Source organism: Podarcis melisellensis (assembly GCF_964234715.1).
Source record: "Podarcis melisellensis genome assembly, chromosome: 1".
NCBI lineage: Eukaryota > Metazoa > Chordata > Lepidosauria > Squamata > Lacertidae > Podarcis > Podarcis melisellensis.
In genome coordinates this window covers 61562550-61587864 of record NC_138528.1, presented here as the reverse complement: position 1 = coordinate 61587864, position 25315 = coordinate 61562550, and the positions used below count along the sequence as shown (strand labels likewise).

The 25315-nt window shown below is 41.2% G+C and overlaps 1 long non-coding RNA gene across 1 annotated transcript in view; it reads left to right on the top strand.

Moving 5' to 3' along the window:
* Positions 1 to 25315, top strand: part of LOC309353836 — a 240283-nt gene that overhangs the window by 144833 nt on the left and 70135 nt on the right. The gene's annotated exons all lie outside the window — the stretch shown is intronic.

Here is a 25315-nt window from a genome sequence, read left to right as displayed (position 1 = left end):
CTCTTTTTCAGAAATCTGACATGTGGGACAAAACTTACCTCTTTTGTGACACTGTGACCTGGTTGCAATGATGGGAAAGAGGAAGAAGAGGCAAGTTAAGTCGAGGTCAGGTTGGCCACTGAAAATGGGTTGGCAGGCCTAAGCCAGTCCATGAGTTGCAACAAGTTCACCATCAGTTGGTGTAGGAGACTCCTCCTCCTGTGTGTGACCAGCTAGATGGGCATGACCCTATCAGACCCTGAAAAAGGGCTAGTCATGCAGCCATCTTCCTCTTTTGCTCTTTGCCTCTCTTTTGCTTTTTGGCTCTTAGCCAGCAGCACATGGCTCATCCTTACAGAGGATGGAAGCCACAAGGTAGAAAGTTCAAGGCATAGCTCAAACTTCTTTTCTCTACAAATGTAACTGTAACCACAAGTTGATGTCTGCCTTCAGAATATACTGTGAACTGAATGTAAGTCAACTTTACCCTTACTTTTAAACAAGACTGTCATGCTATTATTATTTTAGGAGGGAAATAAAAGGGGAAACTTACCAGGAACAATCCAGACTGGACAAGCCAGACTGGATTGCTTAGCTTAAATGATTCTAACGAATCCATCAACTTGCTTCCAGAAATCTGCAAGGGAATGTGCTCTGCTGCTTGCTCACTAGCGTGAGTGAGGAGGGATAATATTTAATCAATATATCCACTCCTACTTTCCTTGATATACCCTCAGATTCCATGCCTGAAACCTCTGTCAGTAAGTGTAGACAATACTGAGGTACATGGACCAATGGCCCAACTCACTATAAGGCATATCCATATGGCTCTGTGTTGATCTGCCACCAAGGATCTTCATTTAAGAAAACAGAAACCAAACAGAAAACCAACTGTTGACATTCAGAATTGGATGAGGCCAAGGCTGTTGAAATATAACACTCTTCTGCAGAATTACACAAAGACTGATGTTGTTTCCCTTTCACAACAACGTTTTCATGTGTGCCTTGGTTGCAAAATGTCTGGCTGGATGTCTGGTTTGGAAGACAAAAGGTTCACTGGCAAGTTGGTAAAGCATTTCTGGACTGTCTAAGAGCAATGAAGATGGATGATCTATTGATTGATGACCTTAATGGAATGCAGGTTGCAGTGTGGGAGTCAGCCTCACAGTACTGGTTGCTGGGAAGAAGGAGGAGGGCTATTGCCTTCAGGCCCAGTTTGTTGGTTGCCCTGTTGGCTGCTGTGAGGAAACAGGACATCGGACTAGGTGGACGTTTCATCTGGTCCAACAGGGATCTCCATACATTCTTTCATTAGGGGTTACACAGATTTATTACTTAAATGAAACTGCACTGTACAGAAATGGAGAAAAATAATAGATTAACTCAGTGAGGCTTATGACTGAGTAGACACACAAAGGATCATTATTTTATTTTATTACATTTCTACCCCACCCTTCTTCCCATAGGCACATTGGGTGGTTAACACCAAAGTAGCAAAACTAAAACAAAGCCACATGTGAAAACAACTGAACAACATTTAAAAGCATTAAGGACATCTAAAAGCATGTGCGGTGAGTCCTAAAAAATAAAGGGCTTTCTTCTCCATGCATCCCAGTATCAACTGGTTAATTATAATGATAATAAACATATGGACATCAGGACATTTTCTACAAGCCTCCCCCCCCCCCCACCTGCAGACTGACTATGGTGCTCACATAGGGACATTTGGTGACATAGTGTTACATCTGTGCACTTTGCTGGTTTCGTTTCGTTACGCAGCGTCTAGATTGCACAAGTGTAAAAGAAATAAGTTAATCTAGGATGTCTAGACTCTCTTTCCCACATGACTCCAGCATGGAAGATTTTGACCAGCACTGTCCCAGCTTTCATAATTTATACATCTGCAGTGTATTTTCACTGTATGGAAGCCAAGTTCCTATAGAGATCCTGCCAAGGAGCTTTCCCACTCGTTCTTGTTTGATCAGCCAAGCTACGTTTCGAATGCTAACTTCCTTTATGACCAAAACCCAGAAAAGAAGAACCGAGTTGTTAGATAGCCCATTTTCCATTAAGAAAACATAAAACAGAGCAGGCAGGTAACCCTCCTATCAGCTCTAGAGCTATTAATTCAAACCAGCAATGAATACTAGATTTCCTTCCCATGTAGAGTGTTAATTGTGCTAAGAAAAACAAATCTGCTTCCGTTGTGGGGTGATGTGTGCTGCCCCCACCGCATATGCAATAATTTAATTTGCCTTCCCTCTGTATATGCATTAATTTAACTTGCAAGCCAAGCACCTGAATGTGGCAGCCAGAGCGCACTGGGAACACACAAAGACCATGGTGACCTCCCAGTAGATGCAGTCCCGAGAGGGTGTCTCTAACACTCTCTCTCTCTCTCTCTCTCTCTCTCTCTCTCTCTCTCTCTCTCTCTCTCTTGCACCACTGCTGAATGGTGGCATGATTTTGCATGAATCGGCAAGAATATCAGCAAGAAATGGGTTTGATCATTTCTGGAGGTGGGCTAAAGGAGCTTGCCTTGGGCATCTTGTTTGATCTGAGCGTGCTCAGAATCTAAGTTAGCATTTCAAGCTAGGGAAGGATGGACAAATGGACAAAACTGATGATGCCATAATGATGACTTTCAGCAAGATCACCACGTGGTAGTAGCTTCTATCAAGCCATGTAGCTTTGCTAAAAATGGGAGATCTGACTGCTTCCCGCCCCCATAGTAGTCCACTGAATACATAGTATTCTATTTTGCAGAGCAGAGCAGTTATAGAATCATAGAATTCTAGAGTTGGAAGGGCCCCCAAGGGATGACCCAGGTTTATCACAAATCGTTTTCAATGTGTATCAATCAATCATTTTATTTGTATGCCACCTTTCTAAAGTTAAAACCATGCTCAAGGCTGCTTACAACATACAAAAAATGACATAACTACAGGCATAACGAAAGTATCACTGACAAGAAACAAAACATCAAAACAAAACATTTGCACAACCAAATTGAACAGTTTCTATCTAAATAATAAGATGCAAAATAAAGATATGAAAAAATAACATCAATAACAGCAACAACCCCAACCCCCTAAACAATACTCAGACCAAGATTCTGTTCGCCAACCTCAGTCAGTCAGGGTCCTGCCCTTCAAGGCCAGGAAGAAAAAGGTCTGCGAGGCAGGGAGCATGTCTTCTAGGACTCATAGCCAAGATGTGCATAATGCACATTATATAAAGTTCTTCAACACCTGTTCATTGCTTTCATGCTTTACATTTGTAGGCACACCTCATTTTTTAACCTTGTCCCCATAGAATCTAGAATAGACTGCTCTAGTGTGTTACATCTAGGGCAGCCTTTGAAGACTGATTGGAAGTTTCAACTGATCAAATTACAACAGTTAATCCATAAAATGGGATGGGTAGATGGGAGTATATTTCACCAGTGTTTAAAGGTTTGCAGTGATGGCCAGCTCGTTTCCAGAAACAGTTCGAAGTCCTGGTTTAGACCTATAAAGGAATAAATGATCTGGGGGCCAGGCTACCTGGAAGATTACCCACTCTTATAAACGTGTCCATTTGATAAGATCTTTAGGGAAGGACCTGGTCTTTGTGATTCCACTTTAGAACTGAGGTGGGCTGCCTGCAGGTTATAAACCCCTTCCCCAGACTGATTCATCAGGTGCCCTGCAAAAGCTCTTTAGTCTTTTGCCAGGCATTCAGGCATAGTTAATGACTGCTGTCCTCATACCCATCTTTGCCCAGTAAATCTTTAAATTGTGGTTTAATTTGAAATTTTGCATGTTAGAAATTATTTGATTTGCATGCTACCTCAGAGATATTGTGGTTGAAAGGTGGGATAAACAACAAATTTTTAAAAGCCATATATATATATGCGTGTGTGTGTGTGTTTCAGGAGTCTTATAATGAAGAACATGATCAATGCTGTGCCCGTTTACTCAGAAATAAATCCCATTGTGTTCAGTGCAACTTACTCCTAGTTTTAGGACTGCGGACCTAGTTCTTGATGCTACATTATTTAACGAGGATTCTACTTGTTCTCATTTCAGACCTGCAAATGTTGTGGTATGTTGTATCAAGAGAGAGAATTTTCATCTTAATCCTCTGGATAACAAGACTGACATCTGGAACACTCAGGCACACACTTTTCCAGGAAAACGGTGTCAGCTACATGCACAGTCTCTCTCTCGAGGCTCATTTAGAGTTCCAAGAGGCATTTTGGAAAACTTGTGCAATTGTGATACTATCTACCTCTGAGAAAGGCATCAGCAACTTTCAGGTCTAAGTTAAACTGGGCATGAGCAACTTGTGGTTCTCCAGAGGTTGCCGGACTCGAGTTCACATCACTTCCAACCAGCATGGCTAATTCTTAGCGATGAGAGGAGTTTGAGTCCAACAACATCTGGAGGGCCACATGCTTCCCGGAGCCTCACTCCCCATCCTCTGTAATAAGTGCCATGGATTAACTAACTGCATTTTTGGAGCATTTTTCTGAGTTTGTGGTTTTCCTACTAATATAATATAATTCACTGTGTATCAGCCAGCGTAAGTATTTCCAAAGGCTGGATTGCCCATTGGCTGCAAATCAGTCCTTTAAGTACTCGGAAAAGATCACCCATCTTCTTATCTTCCAAAGTACCAAACTCCTACTAAGGTCAATAGAAATTATGTGAAAATGCTGACTGGAGGTTCTGACTCAGGGTGTAAATTCTAAATATTAATTACAGTACTTAAAATGTCTGCAGAGCACATAGCCTGCAGAAGATGAGAAAACAGTGTATGTAACAACTCTGGAAAATCAACAAGGCTTTACTAGCTGAGAATCCTTGCTTCACTTTGAACGTAAAACAAATACATCTACTCTACTCTTGTTCCAGTATGATTTCTAAAGGAATGTTGCAGGCCATTGGTCTGAACTATCAGGCTCTTAGATTATTATGTTCACATGTCAGCCTCCCCACTGTCTCATACAATCAACCAAAGGACAATGTCTTTGCCCAAAGTACAACTTCACATCAAATGACTATTAGTCAACTATATACTCTATCTGCAGCTATAATTTAATATCTGAATGCATATAAAATTGAAAGATGTGAGTTGAAAGTAACAAATATTCATATATTCCTGACCCTACAGAAATTAGTTATGTACACCATCAACCCATAACACAGCAAAGGTATCAATTTGTAATTCAAGCCACATACCCTGCAGTGATACTCAAAAAGAAATAATTTTGCTTAATATTTACAAGGTGTTGCACCTTGACTTTTTGGACACTGCTAAGCCTGACTAATCCAAGTAGCTTAGAATTTAGTAAAAGGATACAGCTGCAAGAAGTTTGAGTTTAATTGAATTTGACTAACATTATTTAAGATTGGCTTGCTGTTGATTGGTCTATATTTTCAGTTGCAAATGGGTGGTCACATGGGAGTTGCAGACCAAACTCATACCAGTAGTCCCATACCTAGTCTTGTGTATGTGAGCAGTTCCACTCTTACTCTGCCTCAAAGTCAAAGCATACTTATAATTTGTTCACAGATGAGATTATGAAATCTGCAAAGACGTTTTAAATAACCCCATTTGACTGACTGAACCCAAAGAGTATTCACTAATGGTTCCTCATCATCCTTGAGAAAAGTGCCAAGCGGGGTCCTGTAGGGTTCTTTCCTGGGTCTGGTTTTGTTCAATATCTTTATAAATGACTTGGATGAAGGAATTGAGGGCATGCTCATCAAATTTGCAGGTGACACCAAACTAGAAAGGATAGCAAATACCTCAGAAGATAGAATCAGGATTTAGGATGATGTCAACAGAGTAAAGAACTAGGTGCAAATTAACAAAATTAATTTCAATAGGGACAAATGTAAAGTTCTACATTTAGGAAAGATCAGATGCACAAATATAGGATGGGGGACACCTGGACTGACAGCAGGGCAGGTGAAAAGGATCTAGGGGTCTTAGTAGACCACAAGCTTAACATAAGTCAACAGTGTGATGCAGCAGCAAAAAAATGCTAATGCAGTTCTAGGCTGCATTAGGTATCCAGGTCAAGGGAAGTAATAGTACCACTCTATTCTGCCTCGGTCAGACAACACCTTGAGTACCGTGTCCAGTTCTGGGCACCACAGTTCAAGAAGGATATTGATGTGTGCAAAAGAGGGTGAACAATATGATCAAGGAGGGTCTGGAAGCCAAACCTTATGAGGAACGGTTGAGGGAGTTGGGTATGTTGAGCTTGGATAAGAGGAGGCATGATAGTTATCTTCAAGTATTGAAAGAGCGAACACATGGATGATGGATCAGGCTTGATTTCTCTTGCTCCAGAGAGTAGAGCCCAAACTAAAGGATTCAAGTTACAAGAAAGAAGATTCCAACTGAACATCAGGAAGAACGTATTGATGGTAAGAGCTGTTTGACAGTGTAACAAAAGACCTTGGAAGGTGGTGGGCTCTCCTTCATTGGAAGTTTTTAAACAGAGGCTGGATAGTTAGCTATCAGAGATTATTTACTTCCTGCATTACAGTGGGCTGGACTGGAGATCCTTCCAATTCCACAATTCTATGACTCTATGATTATGTTGCCTGTCTCCTGTAAATAATTCCCAGATCCAAATATACACTCGTCCTCTTTCTTCTCATCCATATTGCAAGTTCAGGGAACAACCTTGCATAAAGCGTAACTCATTTTATGAGCCAGGAAACCTAATCCTTGCTCGGTTGGTCTTCATGCAAAATGTGATCCTTTGAATGCTTGACAACCATTCAAATTTCACAGCATATGCTAAAGTCTTGAACCCAGTTACGTGCTCACCACGATATGCCAACACATCCTTTTTGAGGAAAACAGGAACATTCAGCGAGCTTATAAATGGAGTTCAGAAGGGCTCATTGACCAGAGCTTGGAAAAACAGTTACTTCAGCAGCAAGCAGTAACTTTCTCTCTCTTCCACTTGGATCACAAACTCAGGGGCCTGATGCCAAAGAGCATTCCCAGAAGTAAAAGAAACAGCAAACATTGCCTAATTAGAAGACTGCACAGAGGCTGATGTGTTCCTTCCCTCTCATGATATTTCCTCTTTAGCTCAGGAGATGTGCTCCCTGAGATGCCTTGTTCTCCTAAATACAGTGGTACCTCGGGTTACAAACACCTCAGGTTACAAACACTTCGGGTTGCAGACTCCACTAACCCGGAAGTAGTACCTCGGGTTAAGAACTTTACCTCAGGTTGAGAAGAGAAATCGCGCACCGGTGGCGCGGCAGCACTGGGAGGCCCCAATAGCTAAAGTGGTACCTCAGGTTAAGAACGGGCCTCCGGAACGCGTTAAGTTCATAACCAGAAGTACTACTGTATCTCTTTAGCAGACAAAATGTGACTCTCTTTCTAAAGTGAGGTCTGTGGTAGGCCTGTGGTAGGGCACATACTCTTCACACATAAGACTTGAGGTTCAATCCCTGGCATTGTCAAAGGCTAAAGAAAGGCCTCTTCCTGAGACCTCTGAGAGAGCTGCTGCCAGTCAGAGTATACAAGTCTGGGCTAGGTGGAACAATGGCTTGACTCACTAACAGACAGCTCCATATGCTCATTCAGGCTCTTTTTCTTTCCTAGAATCATAGTTGGAATGGACCCCAAGGATCATATTTTCCCCTCCCTGTTTTGTTTGCCCAGTCATTTACTATGTTGTTCATTTTTCTGGGTGGCCTGTTTTTAATGTTGATTTTTTTAAGCACAAGATGTGCTTCTTGCATTTAGAGTCGTTCTTTCTATCAGGATGCAAGAATGAATACTATGTTTGCCATCAGTTTAATAATAATAATAATAATAATAATAATAATAATAATAATAATAATAATACATATTGTAGAAAACCCTTTGCTGTACTATTAACTAGGGTGATAAAATGCAAAGAGGGACAGGTTTCTTATAGTTGTATAATGTTTTGGCAGGTGTAGTTTGTCAAGTGATAAAACCTGCAATTCTCTTTGATATACAACCATGTAGAGGGGTTCAGTTCTTTGAATCTGGCCACCATATTGATTTACATCTTCTCAATCCACCTTTTCTCAGCTTTCCTGAAGGAATGGACTCCCTTGTCTATATATCACTGTGACAGATATACAAAACTCTCCAGTTGCTACTTCACCAGTGCAACTCATGCCATGCTGAGCATGCTAGTCCAGTATGAAATGATTACTGAAACAAAATCAATTTGGGGCTATGTATCGCAATGGTAGCCATGGCTCAAAACGATATATACACCTATGTATAGGCCTCATTTACCCCCATGACAACTTCCAATGTCATGAGTAAGCTGGCATCAAACCCTGGGGTGAAAAAATGGTTTTCTGAATCCAACTCTCATCTTATTAACTGCTTTGTGGATAGAATGGGAAGCTGTCCTTGTTAAAATCTGGCCTCCATTGCTCTTTGTGTTGTCAATCAAAGGCCTTCACAAATATGCCCCTCACAGTTGGTAGAGTAAGTGTATTGGTTAAAGTTAACAGAAGACTATTAAATGAACTACTGTGAAGTTCACAACAGGAAAAAACCCAACAACCAGGCTTCCTGTGATTCCATGCCAACAACACATTAGTGAACTGCTATTAACAGGCAGACTATAGACCATCAGGGAAACAAATCATCACAGCAACCAAGTGAAATTGGACTCATATGTAAAAATATGTATCTGAAAGTGATGTCATTTCTGGCACAAATTCCTCAGTTTAAAAAATACAAGTGCATTTAGTTGAAAATAGTTTGACATAGCAGCAGAGGAAATTTGATTTCAATCCAAGGCCCTATAGACAAAGTCATTATTATACCAGTTAGGTAACAAATGCATGGCTATAGTCTCCAAAAGCATTTTTTCTTCAGTGCCACACAGATGATAAAAGCACAATTTATGTAGTGTATAAATACAAAGCAGTCACTAAGACTAAAGTTGGGTTTTTACATTCTAGGAATTAAAGAAGCACAGTAAGAAATGAGCCTTATAATATCCAGAACAATTAGAAATCAAGCAAAGTGATTCACTGTCTTTGTGAAGATTTTCAGGAGTGCCAAAAGCCACTTTCGTTTTCTGGTAAATATTTAGTGCACCTTGGAAAAGAAAAGGCTAAAGAGTGGAGTCCATAACACACTTGGATGGTGTCTTCCATGCCTTCTTCTGGCAACTGCTGAAGCCAAGCTGGTGCCAAATGTATTGCTCTGCTTATCTTCCGATCACATCAGCAAGGTTGCCTGGGCAGTTCCATATACACTACCCAGACTTGAGCCCAAGAGAAGTCCCTTCAGTGCTGCTGATGCAGTGAAAACAATACAGAATGCAGAGGTTTTGAGTGACCAGTCTTTGCAGCTACAGCTGGCACTGTGATTCTCCAGCGGTTTGGTTCCATGCTCTCAAGGCAGGCAGGTGCCAACAAAAACAACAATACATACAGGTGCAATGAAAGATAAGATAATTAAAAAAAAAATCAAAATAGTCATAAAATTGACAATATCATCTTGTGGAAATGGAAACAACTGGACAGGATGGTTGGCATAAAAAAGCTTTTTAAAAAACACATGAAAGCTAGCAGCAAGGATGCCTGCTGAATCTCTGTTGCAAAAGTATTCCACAGTATGGAAATAGTGATACTAGGTGTCCAACCTAGTTGAAGCCAGTCAGGCTTCTGAGATATGGGAGGCAACTAACAGCAGTTTCAGTGATATAAGGGCTCAGCTGGTTTTTAAGGTATTCATGTTGTTCAAGATTTCATGTATTAAGCCTAGACCTTCAACTTGGCCTGGTAGCATAAAGGCAGCCAGTACAGATGTGTCAAATGTTGTTGTCTGTCTGCCCCATCTATACACTAGCTGCTTTCCCAAGTACATCAAGCAATCCAATCCAAAACCATTTTGACTCCATATTCACATACCTAAGAAGTAAAGGCATGAATTCCTGACTAAGTTGCACTTCTCGTTTCTTCTTTTTGGCACAAGTAATGTGTTGTAACCAATGCTGATCATATGAACTAGGGATAAATGTATTAAGTTAATTATATTGAAAGGCATTTGATTGACGGGTTTCTTTGGCAATGGTACTACTAAAAATCTCCTGTATTTTGTTAAAGCAAGCAAAGTAAACATTATTTTTGAACACTGTTACACTGTAACTCTTGAATGCCAACTGAAAGTGCTCCAAATCAATATCAGGAAGGGCCAATAGCTGTATTCCAAGGGGATACGCAGAACAATTCAAGGATCAATGATTATATATTAGCCACACACATTGACATTTTTGTACATAGGTTTGATAATAAAGCTGATGAACTATAAGGGACGTGGGTGGTGCTGTGGGTTAAACCACAGAGCCTAGGACTTGCCGATCAGAAGGTCGGTGGTTTGAATCCCCGCGACGGGGTGAGCTCCCGTTGCTCAGTCCTAGCTCCTGCCAACCTAGCATTTCGAAAGCATGTCAAAGTGCAAGTAGATAAATAGGTACCGCTCCGGCGGGAAGGTAAACGGCGTTTCCATGCGCTGCTCTGGTTCGCCAGAAGCGGCTTAGTCATGCTGGCCACATGACTCGGAAGCAGTACACCGGCTCCCTCGGCCAGTTAAGCGAGATGAGCGCCGCAACCCCAGAGTCGGTCACGACTGGACCTAATGGTCAGGGGTCCCTTACTATAACAGCAAGAACTTCATAGTTAACAGGAATATGATTACCTAGGCATTGCTGGACATGACATCCAAATTCAAAGAGAGATGCAACATTAAACCTTGCAAAATACCTGCGTCTTACAGCACTTCTCTCAAGTGATCAACCTATGGGCTGCTAGTTGTTCTGTGCAAATCCTATTCATTTTTACAGGCCATGTGCAGTGGAGTCAAAAGTATGAGGCTGTGACACTCACACAAAGGTCAAAGGATTTCATTGCTTTTGCGTATTTTATCCTCATAGCTTTACAGATAAAGCCGTATCTGTGGCAGGTTCATAAAGAGGACTTGTGTCTTTTCTGTTGTACACACTAACCTCTGCTTGATCCTTTCTCTGTCTAGTCTATCAGGCAGGAACAATGGTTCACAATGTCTGCTTTCCAAAAAAAAGAAGAAGATTGCTATTTGGCACTTAAAGGAAATAACTAAGAAATCAAGGACTTTTTGCTGAACAAGCAAATTTGCAGCTAATTCGGTTGTTGGCATAGAACTGTACTGAGGGAACAAACTGGCACAAAACTTGTCTGGGGGAGTGCAAAGACATAATGTCATTCTTTTTGAATCTTAGTGGATGAAATACTTTGGGAAAACACCTGTGATACAATCTTCAGAGAACCTTTTGGCTTTGCCAAAGTAAATCTCTGATCCAATTTTAAGTTGTTTATCTCCACCATGGCCTGTCTGATTTCTCCATTGTAGTAGTAAAAACCAGAAAGACAGCAGAAAAGTGCAAATCCCAAGAGTAAGGCTGCAATTGAATCCTCACTAATTTTAGAGTAAGCCTCATTTAATTCAATCGGACTTATTTCTGAGTAGACATGGTTAGAATTGCGACCTAAGTCCAATTCTTCTCACTTGACCTGTGGAGGATTGTTTGTGTCAAATAGGTGGTGGATGGGGGAGAGAAATGTTTTTCTCCCTGACCTGAATCTACTGAACACTCTGACAACATCATTCAAGAACACTGACAAGGCAAGCCTTTCAATTAGCATTTCCATAGAGTGCATGATTGGGTCTAGATTCCACCAGATCTCGATAAGTGACTTTACCTTTGTGTGAAAATCCACATAAACTGTAGAAATTATCAGGGGAGGAAATGTACTGAAAATGGAAGAAAGTGCTGCCTGAATGCAGCTACAGAACTTACTCTTCTTGCCTTGACCAACATTTCTATAAATTAAATTCATGCTTCATTCTTTGTGCTTGTTAATTCATAAGTAAACCCCACTAGCGTCTTTAGAGACTCTGAAAATGTAGGGTGCTTCAAGGATAAATTATATGGTTGGCATTCATAGTTGTGCTCTGAAAGTTAGCAGTAACATGTTTATTCTTTGTGGTCAACATCATTCCTCATATACCAACAATTTTGTGTGGCATATCACCTGACTATGATCTCAAAAGGCTCATATTCACCACAGTTTTGGCAGCCAATCTAATTCTACCACTACTGGGCAAGACTTCAGATTTTACCACCTTTCAAGATGGCCAAGTTTGACTCCAGTTTGACAGAGCGCAAATTTGATATAGAGCCATTGTTACGTTTATTTACCAGCTGCTTAGCAACCCAATCCAAATAGTCATCTGGTGGCAAAGAGAAAGGGGAGATTTATTGGGTAGATCCATGATTGACGGGTTTAATGAATATTTGGGTTTAATGTTGCAAATATTAAATTTTATATTTTCTTCTCATGGTAATCTGCCAATCATGGCTGCTGCATCACCTCTGCTTGTCCATCCAGTCCATGATTGTGGGCATCAGAACTACTTGTGGTCCCTGTCAATGTGCTTAATCTGGGGGGGGGTGTCGAGTTATATGGTGGAGCTGATCTACTCTTTGCACAGTCTCACCACCCCCGCATTTCTAGGTGATAGCCAGGATGTGGTAATGTGAACTCCCCTGCTTGCTCCCCAGCTCAATGGAATCGCTGTGCAAGAGAGTATGAATGTCACACAGTATGCTGCTCAGTGTTCTGAAACCACTAGTGATGTCTTGTCAGTTCAAGGAAGGTGGATGGTCGCGGTACTTGGTGCATGAGAAGTTACTACAGGATAGTTCATATTTCTATTAACCTGCACATCCAGAATAAGGGTCAATAGACCTGCATTAGGTAATGGCAGTGCTTTCCCCCCTAAAAAAAATATTTAGGGATACTCTCATTTTGACTCAAGAAAATCACCATTTTATAGTTCAAATTGGGGGAAATAAATACAGTAAATGAACAAAATGTTTAGGGGTATGCGTACCCCTGTGTACCCCTAAGAAAAAAGCACTGGGTAATGGTAATGGGACACACTTGTGGCACTACTTTTAACTCTAGGGACTCCTGTAAAAGTTCTAAGATCTTTTGTCTTAGAGGTAGCTCTGGCTTAATTAATATGTTCCTTCGTTCTCACCAGTGTTTTACAAATTCATAACAGAAAGCAATAAAAAAGTCCTTTTGCTATCAGCTCTTGATCTTTACAACACTGTTTCGCTTTGTTGCAACGGAGCCCAAATGGTTTAGCAAAAGCCCAGTGAACAGCATGAGTTTTACTTTGGAATCTAAATCCGAATGGCCCATTATATGTGGTTTCGGTTTGGACGAACGCAAATAATGCTGGCCAAACCCCAAGCTACATGTGCAGATGTACACATTGGAAGCTAAGCAGCCAGCCTTTTGTTCAGTGAGAATGAAATTAAAGGCAATTAATGTAAAGGAGTCCAGCAACAAAGTGATCATGAAGGAAGGCACGGCAATCTGGAAATAAATAATGGCAGTATACACAACTCTCTCTTGGAAGCTGGCTATTTTTCTTACATGTAATAGGAGAATTATATTGTTCTCAAGAGAGCCCTAATAAAAATGATGGCTGATTTAGTTCCTCAAACTTTTTTTTAAAACAATAACAAGCATTCATACATACATATAAAATTGTAAATATATATAGCTACTTTGTGCTATTTGTAGAACAAAACTGTTGTAGTTATTTTGTTCCTCAACCTTTCAATGTCACCCCCTCATCCACCCCAGTCACAAGGTCACACCCCATCCTTGCATGTGGTTGCTTACCAAGAGGGAGAGGGGGACGTCTGGGGAGGTTGGTGTGGTGGCAATGCAACAGCAGGAATGTTGTAGTGGCTTTGCCAGTGCATCTGCACCACACCATCCTCTGCACTGCCTTGCCCCTTCTGCTGGGAAGTAACTCAGCCCTGCCAGGTGAGCCAACTTTGCATACCTGATGTACATTATTTGTTAAAAAAATTATATCCCACTTTTCACCATATAGGTCTCAAAGTAGCTTAAACAGTAAAATATGAAATACAGTCGTACCTTGGAAGTCGAATGGAATCAGTTCTGGAAGTCTGTTTGACTTCCAAAATGTTCAAAAACCAAATTGCAGCTTCTGATTGGCTGCAGGAAACTCCTGTAGCCAATCAGAAGCCGCGGAAGCCCCGCCAGACTTTCGGCTTCCAAAAATAGTTCACCAACTGAAACAGTCACTTCGGGTTTGCAACGTCAAAACATTTGGGAACTAAGCTGTTCGAAAACAAAGGTATGACTGTATATAACATTTTAAACACATATTAATCATCTAAAATTTAAAGAATTTATAATCTAAAATAAGATAAAATACCTGAGAAGCATTCAGGGTGCAAAGGCTTCCTAAAATAAAAGTAGGGATGGTGTCTGCCTCACTTCTTGTGGGAGTTCCACAGAGTTGGATCCACAAAACTAAAGGCATGACTCCTCTTTGACGTGAGTCATGCATCTGGCTCATAGGAAACCACTAATAGTGCTTTCCCCAATATGGTATACAGGGTAAGGCTTTGTATACTAGTACAAGAACCTTGAACATAGTTCAATCAATTTAGGTTTTCTTTAAGGGGAATACAGACACACACACACACACACAGAGAGAGAGAGAGAGAGAGAGAGAGAGAGAGAGAGAGAGAGCGCAACAGTGTTACATCACAAAATCTGAAAAACTAGTACCTGTTTTCAGTACTCGAATTACAAAATGTGGCAGCTGTGGAGCTCAGTCCTCTTACTTTCTGCATTGGTCCCCTCTGCAGACCGTGCAAAGTCGCATGAACTGGAATTGCTCTTGTATGTTGGCGCTTGCAAGTTTGAAGCCTCCTACATGTAATGGGGTAAATGGATTGCGTGAGAACAGTAAGCCTTTGTATGAACAGAGCAGGACGGTGGAGTCAATCCAAACTCCTAATGAAACAAAAAGAGAAGATTTGAGCAGGCCGTCGTGGAAGGGATGTGATGAACACACCCACAGTTTTCAGTCCACAGATCAGATGCTTGTGCCAATATAGCTGTAGCCATGGCTTTCATTTTTAGATCAGTAATTGAACCCTGGTCTGGAGATGCACTCCCTTTATTTTGCAGGACCAGAAGTTGCTGGATGAAGCGACCTGCTATAAATCAAATTACAAAATGAGGCTGGAGACAGGAGAGAAGAGGAAAATCCTTCTGGACACAAGAACCTGTCACATGTTCCAGTTTTCCAGGGTTCGCAGCACCTGATTGTTTCATTTTGAGCCAGCCTCTGGCAAGGCAACAGCCGAATAACTTTGCCGTCTCCCACCAAATCATCTGTGAACAATTGTACAGGGGAAAAAAAATCTATTGGACAGTCTTACATCAAGCAGATGCTGATTCCACTGTCATTTGCCAAAGCTCTGCTATGATTTAGAGCTCCCGATCTACATTTCTTCCCAACAATGATGCTGAAACCCTAGTGGGATCCTTATCACGGCACGGCCAATAAAATGCACAAAGGCATCCTCCTTATTACATACATACCTGTTCTGATAGTCTCGCAGGAAGGTTTGGCAAAAGCGGAACGAGACATGTGCAAATTTTATGGGCTAGCAAAATGTCTGTCCTCATGACAGGTGGAGGAAGGAGAGGGGGAAAGCACCCACATAATGCAGAGACCACCAAGGCACAATGCGTTCACTTTGCATTCTGTGCGCAGAGATCTCTCCCTTCCCCACTGGGTCCCTGACTGTGAAGGCTGAGACATTCAGGGACTGGATAGTTCTTCACCCACTGAGAGAGTTCCAGTGCACCACTTTTTCTTTAGGGACATAGGGAAGCTGCCTCATATTGAGTCAGATCAACAGCAGCAGATGTTGACAAGAGAGATTTTTATGCACTAAGTACACAAAGATTTGCTGGGTTAGAGCAAAGCAAAGCAAAGAAAGCTTGGTCTAGTTCAGTGATTCTGCCTCTCACCCAGAAGTAAATGGTATCTGAATGCAAAAGCTTTATTTCTGTCCCTGATAGCAGTCATTCATTGTGGAAAAGTAGCATATAAGTAATCTCTCTCTCTCTCTCTCTCTCTCTCTCTCTCTCTCTCTCTCTCTCTCTCTCTCTCTCTCTCTCCCTCTCAATGTGCCAAGCCATGCCCCCCGGTCAACTGGACTGGCTGGCCGGGGGCCATGACGCAGCCGGGGACTCTCCAATGACGTGGGGGCTAAGTCCAGCCCCTGCTGTGTGCGAGAGGCCATGTACCCTGCCCGCAACACCGTCCCACAGGAAGTGGAGCGGTTTTCTCTAATCTTTTAAAAGTGCTACCTAGACTAATGACGCTTGCCATACTCTCCATCATTTCTCCAATGAAAATAGGGATGTCCTATTCCGTGTTTATGATGATGATTATACTCTGCCTATTTTGGGTGGCTTTCAGCATGTATAAAACATAATAAAACATTAAAAATTAAAAACAACAACAACAGGGCTACCTTCAGACATCTTCTGAAGGTGATATAGTTACTTATCTCCTTGGCTCAGGGGTTACATAACTCCATACCCTCCAACATTTCTCCAATGAAAATAGGGAAAGTGGGATAAGGAAAAGTGGGATATTCTGGGATCAGATCAGAAACCGGGATGGCTTCTCTAAATCAGGGACTATCCCTGGAAAATAGGGACACTTGGAGGGTCTGGGATGCTTGGACATCTGTTGAGAGTCTACATCCCATCAAGGGGTTCATGGAAAAGTGCTCCTTGGTCCTGCGGCAGCAAGGAGACAGACTCACTGAGAAGGGGAAACTGAAGGGTCAAAGGGAGCTGCCTTATTAGAAGTCAGACCACTAGTCCCTCTAGTTCAGTACTGTCTACACTGAGAGGTAGCAGCATTCCAGGGTTTTAGACAGGAGTAGAATGAATGGCATGTATTATGACCTTGAGTTTGGGTTTGGTGGAGCACTGCCCCATTTACCCTACTGGGCCAATCTCCACTATGCACACCCTCACAATGTGCCTGCAGAAAATCTGGGCCATTTTTGTGGTTTTCCATGGAGGTACAGAGATCATGCTTTAATTTTTAGAGACAGGACCAGCTAAGTGAATGTATTGTATCCATATGGTATGGTTGTTGTATTATATACTTTAGTCGTTAGATTCATGGATATATAATAGGAAAATTTCAGCTGCTGGAACAATTAGGCCATGAAAACAATTGCTCTAGAAATTTGTGGAATTTCCTTTTGTCTCCTGGTTCTAAAGGGAAGCTGTCTTGTTTTGTCTCTAGAAGTCTGAAGAAGTGTTCTCCCTGGGGGCCACACCCAGTCATTTAGGGGTATGCTTCATGTTTCCTAATTGCATGCAGTTGGCAACAATGGGAAAGAGAGTAAGAAAGGGCTGTAACAAAGAGAGTAACTTATAAAACAGGCCATGAACTTCCATCTCTGTGAAATTCAGCAATAGAAATGGATAGGCATATTTGCACATGCTGGCGAGCCCTAAAATTGGGTTAATTTACATGTCAAGTGATGGTTTCGTAGGAAAAGTAATGAGACAAAATGATATTAAATTGGCTCCCTGTTCTGACACGTTGTTCTAATGCATGGCTGAGCTGAGGGTAGAGAATTGAAGGTCTTTCAAATTGGTTAGCTAGTATATATTGGCAGCTGAGCAAGTCAAACATGAGCATTAAGTAGTGGATGATGTTCAGTTCTTGGAAAATTCTTTCAGAAATTGCTTTTAAACCCCCAAAACATGAAGCAATAAATCTTGCAAACCCAGACAAATTTGCCGTTGATGTAAATGAATGCAACCATCTACTTTTTAAAGATAATTATAAACAGATACAGCTCACTGTAAGCAACATCCAGCAAAAGTCAAGCATTTTAAAGCTCCATTGATTTCAATGAGCTTAGCACTTTTATTAAAATTAATGGGATGTAAAAGTGCTTCACTTTGGCAGGATTAAGCACAGGTAGTCTGTACATAAGAAAGATTCCAGCATGATCATGCTCAAAACAACTTTATTTCCCTGAACTGCAAGGTATTCGTATATGCTCCTCAAAGGCATGGTGTCAATACAGTCTTGATCAGATTCAATCCACAATAGATAGAAGCTTGGATGGCATGCAAAAGAGAATATAAAATATCTCTTTAAAAGAAAAAAAAGAGAGAAAAAACTTAAACCACTTTTTCCAGGATTGAAAGTTCCATAAGGCTGATGATTTAAACATCGTATCTGGTTACTTCTAAATGGAGTCTGAATTATTTTTACTTCAAACGGAAGTGCAGAGCACGTGATTTTCTGTGGTTGCAAAGAATTACAAATGTCCCTGGATCTGCATTGTTTATCAAGCTATGACGTATGATGGTTTGGGGAAAAAAATTTTTACACCAGGAATTTTAATATCTGGATTACATCAAGTGATATCAGTTCCAGCTTTCAGACAGCAGTTTCCTTGCCAGGTTTTGCATTATTAATCCTTTGGTAAGCATCAGGGGAAAAAAATCTGCTTCTCAACTGTGCATAAAAGGGATTGGGAAGCCTGGGTTTGGGGGTCAAAATCCACACGTTGGAATGTTAACAATGCTATTTACGAGCAGTATATTTTCAACCATGTGAACCTCAAGATGTCAGGGCAACCTGATTAGATCTTGCAAAGCTGGGTGGCAAGATTGCAATAGTTTGCAAACAAGCCATAGTAATGCAGGTTTGACGTCATTAGGAAAGGAGGGGTGTGGGAGCCTTTGGTCTCTCTTGGAGATGTGCAGTGATTTTCCTTTCTCTGTGATGTAGATAGAGTTATTCCATTTAAGTCAAGTTCACATTTATTTATTTTTAATCATTACTGCAAAGTTTTATGTTAGAGTAGCATCGAGAACATTTGGTTCAGTGAACCTCAGTGTAGGTATCACCTTTCACAGAGTTGGACCTTTAGCACAGTGCAAACTTTACTAGCTGATTGCAAAAACACATGTGCATTCATACCCATACAATACATCAGTTCTTCCACCAGTGGAGGGTTCATCGGGCTGAGAAACTGTAGCTCGCGGCAGGAGGGGGAGAGACAGAATTCTGAAAGCTTTGCACATTCCATATTCACATGAAAATTAAAGTTGCACTAAAAATCCTCCATTTTCAGCAATTTCAAAGTTGGAATCCCCCCCCCCAAAAAAAACCAATTTGAGCGAATACGCTCTCCTTTTTCAAGTTTCAGTCACTTGTACTTTCTGCTAACTGCTGCACCAGTGCTAGTTTTTTTAAATCCCAGGCTGCTACATTTCACTCCTTCTGTAATAATAATAATAATAATAATAATAATAATAAGAAGAAGAAGAAGAAGAAGAAGAAGTTTCCCCAGCCACTCTGGGTGGCTTCCAACAGAACACTAAAATACAATAACCTATTAAACATTAAAAGCTTCCCTAAACAGGGCTGCCTTCAGATGTCTTCTAAAAGTTTGGTAGTTATTTTTCTCTTTGACATTTGGTGGGAGGGTGTTCCACAGGGCGGGTGTCACTGCCGAGAAGGCCCTCTGCCTAGTTCCCTGTAACTTGGCTTCTTGCAGTGAGGGAACCGCCAGAAGGCCCTTGGCATTGGACCTCAGTGTCCGGGCTGAACGATGGAGGTGGAGACGCAATTAGCTGCACTGACATTCCATGCCATGAGGAATCACATAACGAATGGAATGGCATCACAACATGAAGTAGCCAAGTAGATTTGGCCAAGTGATGATTCCACTAAGGGCAATTGACATAGCTGTCAAAGTTTCCCTTTTTTAAAAGGGAAATTCCCTTATTCTGAATAGGATTCCTCGCAAGAAAAGGGAAAAGTTGACAGCTATGGCAATTGAGAGCGAAGGAATGAAAGCTCGATGTAAATGTATAACCAACTCCTTTTGCTAGGGAGTGCTGGAAAATCACCAGAAAGAGGAGGAACTTGCAGCACTGCTAACAATGTTTATAAATGACTGAATAAGGGAATGAGCAAGAGGTCAATGGTAGAGCACACATTTTATATGCAAAAGGTCCCAGGCATCTCCAGCTAGGGCAAGGAAAGAGCCGGGTCTGAAATTTTGAAGAGATGCTGCTAGTCAGTATGAAAAATACAGAATTTGATGGGCCAGTACTCTGTCTATCATGGCATAAGGCAATTCCGTATGTTCCTATCAGCTGACTCCTACTGAAAATGCAAGAGCAGACTTGAGTTCCCATCATCCCTGACCACTGGTCCTGTTAGCAAGGGATGATGGGAGTTGTAGTCCAAAAACAGCTGGGGGGCTGAGTTTGGGGATGCCTGTGCAAGAAAAACAGGCACATGCCGCATTTTGCTACCCTAACTTAAATGGGAGAATTGGAGAGCTATTCACATTTGAGGAAATTATGTCTCTAAGAAAAAAACTGAACATTTCTGAAGAAAATGGAAAAAATTAAGATTCATAAAAGTCTGCTAAGTATAGTAGAAAGAGGAATGAATACAGGCAACTTTGTATCTGTTAACAATGGGATGGAAATTGCAGAGAGTTTGCCCGTTTCAGAGAAAGTAATAGGAAGCGGTCCTGGGCACACACACAAAACTAACCATTGGCTTGCATTTTAAATGAAAGAAGAAATATGTTGGGGCTTTAGGTCCCCTGTTGTATGAGGATTCTTTAACACAGAATACTCAAGTGTCTCACCAAACCCCACCTCCCAATTACGGTATATGGGCACAAGAAGTTTATGATATAGCTATATCTGGGTACCTATTCTTCATCAAGGCCAGCCTAAGACATTTGACTGCCTGAGCTGAAGGATACGTTGGTGCCCCCTCCACATTTCCAGTTTAGGGGGTGACTGGACTGGCTTTTGAATCTTATTTCAACTCTCATGACAAGGCAACATCCTCCCCCCCCCCGTACCTAAAGCAGTAGGCTAGCTTAAGGCCATGTAGGGTGTGGCAATGGCACATGTTCACTTTGCTGCCATCTCTCAGCATCTGCTGACAATGGAAGGGCTGGCCCTGTTCTCCATCACAATAAATCACAGCACAAATTAAATACATTTTCTTTTAAATGTAGTCTGCAAAATGTTATTGACATTATCTCAATATAATCAAAGCTTGTTTTTGATGGAAAACGTTCGTATGCTGGATTACATGTGCCAACTGAAATATTGTTTCCAGCAAGACTAAACTATTCTAATTTTGTTTTTGTTACAGAAATCATCGTATGTGAACCAAAAGTAATCCCAGTCTTTTCTTTCCCTTCTTCTTGTTCCATCCCTACCCCATTTTAAACCAACCTAGTTTCCTAGCACTATGTAACAGTGGAATACTATGTGAGGCAGAAGGGGGGGGGGAATGGAATGCTTTTAGGTGTAAATGGACCTTGGCTCTGTTAAATGCAAAAAGTGTTAAACTTGGACTAGGCCTGAAGCCAAGCTGGTTGTGCATTCAAGCATCAAACAAGCCAGAACGGAATCAGGTATTCAGTTCATTGGTTAGTTAACTTTAGCTGTAGGGTACTAAGTGAAAAGGCAGATTTGATCTCCATTGCAACAGTGTATAAAGTTTCAGGAAGAGTCTCTTTTTCCTGGCATAATCCATAATGACATGAAGTCTCCTAAGGTCCCATCAGTGGCAGCTCGAGCCCTGAAAGTAGCTGCTGTGCATGAAGCAATATCACAATGGGACCTCTGCTGTAGGCAATATGGAAACGTGTCTTCATTTGTTCTTTTGGCCTTTGTTATATGATATTCTTCTGCGGTTTTGCAGTAATAATAATAATAATAATTAGAGTCACAACATTGACTAAGTGCCCAGACACATTTTCCCCCCATCTGTATTCTCTACTGCTAAATTTCCATCTTTATCCTTCCACACAGACCATGTTGTCTGCATTCTTTCTGAATTAAATACACAATTGCATGATAACCGGTTATCGCAACACCCTGTATTCCTGTTGTTGAACTGAATTCATTGGAAGCCAACTGCTCTGTTGCCAAAAATGAAAAAAACAAAACAAGCTCCTGTAGATTTGGTGGGGAGCCAATGGAAAGCCTACAAAAGGACAAGCCAAGACTGCAGACCTACACCCTGATTTTCGTTCGCACACTGCAAAGGTTTCCTGTAAACATCTTCATGAAATCTTTTCTCACGTTTCTTTTTATGACTCTACACCTGTTAATTAGGCTGAGGCTGCTGAAGTGGCCAGAGACCATTTTGGATGTGAGTCCTGGAGGCCTTTTTCTTCCTGGCTTGGGAGGGCAGACTCCAGATTCAAAAGCTAAGGCAGCCGAAGAGGCTTTCGGGCTGGGGTATTGTTTAGTAGGGTTTGTTGGTGGTGGTTGTTGCTGTTATTGATTTTTTAAAATCTTTATTTTAGACCTCATGATTTGGGTGGCAATCATTTTTTCATGTACTTTGATGTGTTATTGCTTATGAACACTTCTGTTATGTTTGTAATTACAGTGGTACCTCGGGTTAAGTATTTAATTCGTTCTGGAGGTCCGTTCTTAACGTGAAACTGTTCTTAACCTGAAGCACCACTTTAGCTAATGGGGCCTCCCACTGCCGCCGCGCCACACCGCCAGAGCACGATTTCTGTTCTCATCCTGAAGCAAAGTTCTTAACCTGAGGTACTATTTCTGGGTTAGTGGAGCCTGTAACCTGAAGCGTCTGTAACCTGAAGCATATGTAACCCGAGGTACCACTGTATTCGGAACTGGGCAGGAATTTCCCAGCCAAAAAGTATTGTGCTTGTCTGTCTGTTATTCTCTGGCCAGGGTGGAGGATAGAGCAGCATCTGGACTGAGCAAGGGCCCTTTCTGTGGTAGCATCCCAATTGTTAAACTCTCTTTTAAAACATGACAGCTATTAATGTTCAGTTAGAATTATAATCTTCTTTCCCAAATTTGAAAATCAATTATTATTTTATTTTCTTATTCATTGATTGTTTAATATTGTTTTATTGTTACCCACTCTGAAATATTTGCCTGTAGGGATGCATTTATTATAACAAACAACATTTTCAGAACGAAAGTAAAGTTAGCTCAAACAATGGTTTGAAAGCCTGACTTTAATTCTGTTTGAACCTATGATGTACTACCATGTACTTAACCATGGTTAGGAGATTGAGGCTACAATCCGATTCTAAATTCCAACTTTACCTCAGGAAAAGTTCCCTTGAATTCAGTAGGACTTACTTCTGAGTAGAAACAGTTTGGACTAACTCCAAAACTCTTTCAGGACAAATTCATTTTACCACATCAAAACAAAACAAAAAATACCCTGCCTTTTAAAAAAACTCAACCAAAATTATTTCATGACTCATTTTCTTTTTTGTAATTTGCTCCAGGCAGCCATTATTTGCATATGTTGACACAACACTTTCCATTTCTTGCTTTAAGGCATATTTGTGTTCATTTTCTGCTGCCCACAATGCAGATCACATCCTTGCCCTAGAATCATGAATTTATATTGATTATTTTTGTAAGGAAATATGCTTCCACTTCATTTTCCCCTGTCAAATCCAGCTGCCAAAATCACTTTTTTTTTTTGCTGGCAGAATCTATGGTTTACACTCAGTTTTTAAAATATATATTTGGATTTGCAAGAATATTATACCAACTGAAGCTAAGCCATGTACTTTAAAAGCCTGTCACCTGACATCCATCAATCCCTAAATCCCTGATGCTTCCAATCCTGCCTGGATCCATATTTACTTTAGAATACCATTTTTAGGTTGCATCTGCATAGGCTTTGAGAAAAAGGGTTGACCATGTGGTCACTCATCTCTGTGCTGATGCTGTGGGTACAGTGGGCATCCTATGAAAGGGGCAAAGACTACATCTGGAGTGGGGCTTGTCAATATAAAGTTGTGGATGCAGCTAAGAGGAAGACAAACTGTGAAGGAATGAGTGAACCAGCAAGGTGTAGTGGCACATTGGAGCAGGCCTCAGTTGCTGGGGTGGTACAGGACAGAGCAGTGGCATGATTGGGTGATCTGGGCTCACCAGAGGAGCCAATCTGCTGCACCCATGCCAGCCTGCCTTTGCCACTTTGCTGCCTCTGTACCATCCCAGGAAGCAACGGCACTTGTCTGCTCCCAAGACAACATAGTCTTGAATTCTGTCAGACTGTGTGTGTGTGTGTGTATGTGTGTGTAATATTGGTTTTAAAAACAGCCACTCAGTGTCCCTCTACCCCTGCTTTACTCAAATCTCTGTTGTTGTTTAAAACTTTGATCTTTTTTCAACATCCAGCCACCCCCTCTATTGTTTCAAACAGCCACTTTTTTCCTTTCAGCATTCATCTCTTCTTACTGAAGACATTTCAGATATATGGGGTGACCTCTCCAGTTGGCATAGGAGTGTGGAACTGGATCTGGCCAGTTATTCGAATCCTTTTCTCTGCCATCTCCCCCTGGACCAAGTGAAACAAAATGGTTTATAAACATGAATGACAAGGAAGAGTAGTTGGCCCACCTCATCTCCATACAAAGCCCAAATATATCCAAGCTAACAGCAGAGGCAACTGCTCTGTTTATTTGAATTCATTCGCTATGTTGTTGGCAATGCTATCTCACGACAACATATAAATCACTTGAAACTTCTAGGAGTTGAAAAGACAATGTTAAAGCTCAGAATCTTCTTTGTAGGCTAATAAAGTGAAGCAAAATGGCAATCATCCCAAATGCAGGGAGAAATGGTTTACAACAGCTCATCCTGCTGGCATCACTTCTTGATCCTGTGTGTGGTGCAATTCCATTATAGTCCTGGCCTGTTGGATGGGATGCATCTTTTGAAATGTGCTTTTTCTATTTTAATGCTTTATGGAAAGTGTCACAGAAGACCCTGTGCTTGTGACCCACAAGCCTGTTAACTAGAGCACTTGGATGTAGGCCAGATGAGATGCTTACATTTCAATGGGACATAAATCCAAATACGTTGACTTAAACAATTTGTATTTTGTGGTTACTGTGGTACTCTTAGGACAGCAAATTTTCTGCCCAGACCTTCCTCTTTGTTGCTTCAATTCACGATGAAAGTGTCATTTTGACTGAAAGTTCTTTTACAGGAAGGGCAATGTCTTACAAAATGTCCCCTTGAGGAGAAATAAAAAAAAAATGGACCCCAAATTTAATTTTCACAGTGTCTTTGTGATTGAGTGACACATACATGAATTACTTGTCAAAGCCACAACCACAATGACATTGAAGTGATTGGCTTAAATCCAAAGCATGCCATTTATTTCAGCACAATAACATGCGATTAACATGAAGTGCTTTCGTTTAACTGGACTGAGAGAGTCCAAAAAATAAATCAGTGGCCACACAGGTAATAAAATGTCTAACAGACACAATGTGAACAGTTAAAACTTCCCCCTAGTCTGTATTTTC